Genomic DNA, 6,910 nt, shown 5'->3' with positions numbered 1-6,910 from the left:
AGTAACGACTAAGATTGCCAACTTGTTTTTGTAGGGTGACGAGTAATTAAAATAAACTCCACTAATATGATGCTGAGATCCACTAGACAAACAGAAAATGTAGGCTCTTACTGATACATACATGCAAACATACATACATACATACATACATACATACGTACATACACCCATGCATACATATGGAACATGTACAGCAATATATAAATAACGTGTGCACGTACAAACATATTGATAAAGTATATACGTCATATATATACATATATTTTATATATGTGCGTGTATTGAGTTTGTACGTATCTATCTATCTATCTATCTATCTATCTATCTATCTATCTATCTATCTATCTATCTATCTATCTATCTACCTCTCTCCCTCCTCTCTATTTAAAAAAAGTTTTTGCTGAGAATTCTTTATAGCTGAAGAAAGATTTTTCTCTTACATTAAAAATTATTGATTAAATAAAAAGAAATAAAAAAAAATCAAAAAAAAAAAGCCCTCAGAATGATGTAAACCTTTCAGAAGTTAGCATTGTGTTTGTGCACTTTCACTTTTTGCAGCTTTTCAAACACACGTGTTATGGGATACATATACATACTCATACGCACGCGCACGCACACATTATCGTTATCGTTCACTTGTTTCAGTCGTTTGACTGCGGCCATGCTGGGACAACGCTTCGACCCCGGTACATTTTTGAGGCCTGGTACTTATTCTATCGAACCCTTTTTGCCGAACCGTTATGTTACGGGAACGTAAAGACCCCAACACCGGTTATCAAGCGGCGGTGGGGGCAACCCACACACACACGTGCGCGGGCGCATACACACTTATATATGGTGGGCTCCTTTCAGTTTCTATCTACCAAATCCACTCATAAGTTGACTTGGTGACTCGCACTGTGACTGAACCCGAAACCAAATGGTTAGGAAGCAAACTTCTTTCCACACAGTCATACACACACGCATACAAACATACGCACACACACATACATTCATAATTACGTACATGCATACACGTAACGTATGCATGCCTGTGCATGTATTGTGTGTAAAATGCACGTGTACACAATTATACAGTGACATGTTTGTTAGTATATTTATGAGTACGTGTATACACGTTGATGTAAATAATTATGTATTGTGAAGGTGCGTGGCTTAGCGGTTTGGAGAATTCGGCACACGATCGTACGATCGTGAGTTCGATACTCGGCGACACGTTGTGTCCTTCAGCACGACACTTTATTTCACTTTGCTCCAGTCCACTCGGCTGGCAAAATTGCACCTTAAATTCAAAGGACCAGCCTTATCGCATTCTGTGTCACGCTGAATTTCCACGAGAACTACATTATGGTTACACGTGTCTGTGGAGTGCTCAGCCACTTAAACTTTAAATCCACTAGCCGGCTCTTCCGTTGATCGGATGAACTGCAATCCTCGTAGTCGAGTAAATTCTTAAAATGTTATTAATCTTATAATTGTCCCATGTAGACACAGCTATCCTCGCCACATATTTTAAAATCGTCAGAATTATTCTTCCAACAGGTCTTTCCTTATATTCTGGAACATGTTCAATAGTTGCTTGGATTAAAAAAAAAACCAAAAAAATAAAACCAAAAAAAACATAGAAAAGCAATCGAAAAATGAAAATAAAAAATAGATACATATGCGCACATTTATAGATGCACATACATAGACACACACGCACATGCACATACATGCTTGCATACATACATTGATCTATTTACGAATATATACAGCCTATACACTCGCACACGTGAGCATACAACTTCACACGTAATTTGCACAAAGACGCACACGCACGTCCAGATATATCACATAAACACGTAGTCATGTAAAAAAAAAAAAAAAAAAATAGTGCGCGCGCATGTGTGTTGTTTCATGAAAAATTATTAATAAAACAATAAAAGAAAAAATATAGATACATGCCTGGGAATGGTAATATATATAAGAATTATTTATGAAGTCTGCGGACTGAAGATGCATATGGAATATAAAGGTTTATTGATGCAATATATTATACACATGCATAAATTCATGTAATATATATGTGCATAGATATAGATATGCCACACATTTATAGCTATAAATATGCGTGTGTATTTGTGTGCGTGCGTGTGTGTGTGTGCGCGCGCACACACGCTCACATATGAATATTTATAATATTCATATGTATATATATATATACACGCATAAGTATGTCTGTGTGCATGAAAAATTACACACACACACACACAGATTAATATATACACGCACATGTGTGTACACACACACACACACACACACACACATATATATATATATATATATATATATATATATATATATATATATATACACAATCACACATATATGTATATATATATATATATATATACATATATAAGTACATATATATATATAAATATATATATGTATGCACACATATATATATACATATAGACATATACATATGTATATGCTTTTGTTTTTTATGTTCTCGTTTCTAATTTTGTTCACGTTTTTTCGACGTCCTGTACCCATATATACATGTATATATACACATATATGTAGGCATGTACATATATGTGTGTATATATATATGTATATATATATATATATATATATATATATATATATATATATATATATATATATATATATATATATATATATATATATACATATGCATATGCATATACAAACGCACATATATATAATATATATATATATAACACATGCAGCGACATATCTACATACAAGTACACGTATTTATACAACCACTCCCACATATATATAATTATATACATGTATATATAATTACTGAAAACAAGAATATATACAAATGTATACACAAATGCATTAATTACGTAAATTCCTTTAACAAATACACACACACACACCCTATCCATATATATACTCCCTCACGCAGACGTGCAGTTCCTTTAACAAATAGACATACACACCTCTACATATACTCACTCTCTGATACAGTTATGCAGCCCCCTATATTTATAGCTGCTAACGGCAATGTGGGGCATGTACGAAATTATGTCGGATTACCAGTTCCAGAAATGCGGTGAACTCACCATTCTAAGAGAGTATGAGTGATAATTGCAGGTAAATTATACTGCCGGTAGCTACTATGACAGGTTGACAGATCCTAAAATATAGCTTGGTCACCAACCCATTATTATTCCATCATCTGAAGAAAAAACTGAAATACTTATGTGAAGATTTTTTCCTCTTATTTGTTGTTTTTTCTTTTTCCCTTTTTTTTTCATTTTTTTTTTCTTTTGCCGTCGAACGAATGGTTGAGTCTTCTCATTGATAGCGAGAAGAACCCCTTCACCTTGGTTAAAGACCTACTGCCAACGTTAAGTACCGCAGGTCAGTCTAGCATAAGGATTGTTTTTCAACTCGACACTGTCTAATTATCGAAGCAAACTGATTCCTGTCTGAAGATGATGATAGAACATACAATAACACTGAAGCTGAGACAGTATTTAAATCATTTATTAATTTATCCGCATATTTTAAGTTGATGTCTTCCCCAGTGGCAAGTATTCAAAATTGGTCTCTGTACATGGCGGGTAGCGAATGATAGGCAAATTCCTCCCTAGTTGGGATTGTTAGATCTTAGCAGCAACTTTCTTAGAAATAACTTGACTGGCTGAGACAGAATGGAATTAGGTGGATTGGACGAAACAAGATGGTGAACAACTGATAAAATAGTGCATCGTATAGAATGTCTTGTGAAGACTCGTGGTTTCAATTCCTGCGGTATGCTGTGTTCTTGAGCAACGCACATTATTCCGCTGGCTCCCCCTGGGAAATGTTGTGATCTCGGTCGCTTACATGCCATGGAAACTGAATAACTGGTCCCTATGAATACTGGGACTCAAGACAGTAATGTGCAGGAGTTTCCATAAATGTCTTGCAACATTCGTTCTGGCCTTCGGTGCTCTGAGTTCAAATCGCACCGAAGTCCACTTAGTATTTTTTCTCGTAAAAATCGATAAACGAAGAACCAGTCTAGTACAAAGGTTGGTTCTTCTTCCCAAACCCAGCATTTCTTTTTTTTTATTTTGTTTAATATTTTTATGGGAGAAATCAGCTGCGATCAGACTTATAGTGGAATGGGGTCCCTCAAAAATGGAGGGCCTAAGGCAACGCCAAAAGGCAAAACACCAATAGAAAATTTTGACCAATGAACTAACCAATGACGAAACCCATAAGTAGTCGGTAGACATGCTAGAAATTATAAATAAATCTTTCAACGCCCTAATATCTTAAAGAAAAAAAAAAATTATGATTAATCTAGTCCTAGATACTGTATTAATGCAACAATGTAGCATTAGATGCACGCTGCTTGCCAAGACGGGATGGTCACCGCTGGAAAGTATTTGATCATGATCCAGTTTAATCGTGATTAACCTGACAACAGTTATAAGACTAATGGCGAATCTGAATTTACGACCGAATAAAATGTAGTGAAAATAGAAAAAAAACCCCTTAATAATTGAGATTGAATGTGTATAGAGAAAAAACAAAACAATCAAAAGTGTTAACGACAATTGTTGTCAATAAAGTCAAGCGAAGGAGCTCTGAAATTCTAATAGATTAAAAATTAAATGTAGGCATGTAGTTGGGAAGTGAAAGTACTGGAGTAGATTCGTTCCCTAAAATCCTTGAAGATGGTACACCAGCATGGCCGCAGTCTAATGGCTGAGACAAGTAAAGATAAAGGATATGTATATATATATGGAGGAGGATAACTCGTGACTGAGTAAGACCACTTCATAAACTCAGTAAATCCGTTTCAAGCCCCCAAAAGTTCCCGTGCATGAATTTTCTCTGAGTGAATAAAGTGTTGCATAGTAGTGAACCCACTTTTCCATAGAATCAGCTACAACACCAGGCTGGAGTAGGTAGGTGGTGGTGGTCCTTTCCATAACATTGGGAGACTGTTTCTGTTGTTGTTCTTCATATCGTAGCGTGTAGTTTTTTTGTTATTGCGGATTTCTCTAGGTTTCTGTTGTTCACTCATTCATTCATAAACACATGCGCATGAACCTCCCCTTCCTCACACAAAGAACCACATCAGGATTCAGCGGAATACGTATACTTTCCATTTGATGTTTGTCGAGGGACTTTCGTATGAAGTTAATAATAACCAGCTAGTAGAATATTTAGAAACGTGTGAATTAAGAATGATTTATTAGAATAACTCTGAATATTTGAAATACCTAAATACGGCTCCCTTTTATATTAGTTTTCAACCGAGGCAACGACGGAGCTACTTTTAGAAATAACAGCTTGTATTTCCTACAAATCAAAAGAGTATCACCCCACCGACTTAAACAAGGAAGTGCTCATTGAATAATGTAATATTACATATTTTAAATTATTGGGATTGTCACGGCTTGAAGGCTTTTGATCAAAGTTGATCAGGGTTTGAATAAGAATAAAACAACAATAACGACCGTCTCCTAATATTATAGTAGGGACCACCACCTATCCCAGCTTGTCCCAATCGCCCCACTCTGTCAATGACCTCTTCGTTTACGAGATATGATTTTATCACACGTTAAAAAGCCCTGAATCTATTTTGTTTTAATTTTTTTTGAACCCTGACTAAATGCTCCTAAAAACTCGTCCTTGTACTTCCCGTATCGAATAGAATAACCGACATTTTAGTTTCCAACAGGGAACGAACCTTTTTCCTTTCAAATGAGAGGCAATGTTTTAACTGTAGTTCCAATCTGACGCCTCTAATAACAATACGGCGCCCACCAAGGCCCCGTGACTATTGTGTGGGTGTAATTAGGGGCCCTACCCCATACATAGCCCTCTTTTCTGGCATAACAATTATTGTGAATAAACTTCCTCCATTCAGCTTTCTTGATTTCGACAATGTTTAATAGTTTTCCATTCTGTGCCGTCGTCCTTCGGGCATTAATCTCTTCGGTTCGCTTTACTGTCGTCTACTGTCACACATTTACACCTACACACATTCTTATCTACACACAAACACACCGACATACACACATTTTTACGCATGCACGCACGCACACACACGCGTTCATAATATATACAGCCATCCCCTATTTAGTTACATACATAGTTATAAATAACCATGTTTATATATATTCACACAGACATTCAATGAGACACATGTACACATGTATTCTTATGTATAAATATATGTAAAATTACACGTGGTTGGCTTGACATTACAAATATATGCGGCTCTGCATAGAGTATACATACTTACATGCATACACACATACATACATACATACGCACGCACGCACGCACGCACACACACACACACACACGCACACACACACACACACACACATGTATAAGTCTGTATGTATATATGTAAATATACACATTCATATATTAGATAAGTATTCAAACACACACATTACACCATTACACACAATGGTTGAGTGTGTACGCATATTAAAAGCGTGCGCGTGCACATATGTATATGTGAGTGAATATATGTATATGCGTGTAATTATTGTTGAATATTACATAATAAGGAAAAATAACAATAACAATAATGGTTTCAAATTTTACCACAAGGGCAGCAGTTCTCGAAGGAAGGGCGAGGGCGAAGTCGATTACATTGAGCCAGTATATGACTGGTATTCATTTCATTGACCCCGGAAAGATAAAAGGTACAAGTGAGCTCGGTGGAATTTGAACTAACAACGTAATGGCATTTTATCTGGCGAGCTAACGATTCTACCAAGTCGCCGCCACCTTAATAATAATAATAATAATAATAATAATAATAATAATAATAATAATAATAATAATGATAGTTATTATTATTATTAATATTTCAATTTTTTTGCCACAAGGGATGCTTGGGTGAGGTGGGGATATATATACATAG

Source organism: Octopus bimaculoides, chromosome 11 (assembly GCF_001194135.2).
Source record: "Octopus bimaculoides isolate UCB-OBI-ISO-001 chromosome 11, ASM119413v2, whole genome shotgun sequence".
Lineage (NCBI taxonomy): Eukaryota > Metazoa > Mollusca > Cephalopoda > Octopoda > Octopodidae > Octopus > Octopus bimaculoides.
Note: the sequence above shows the minus strand (reverse complement) of the source record.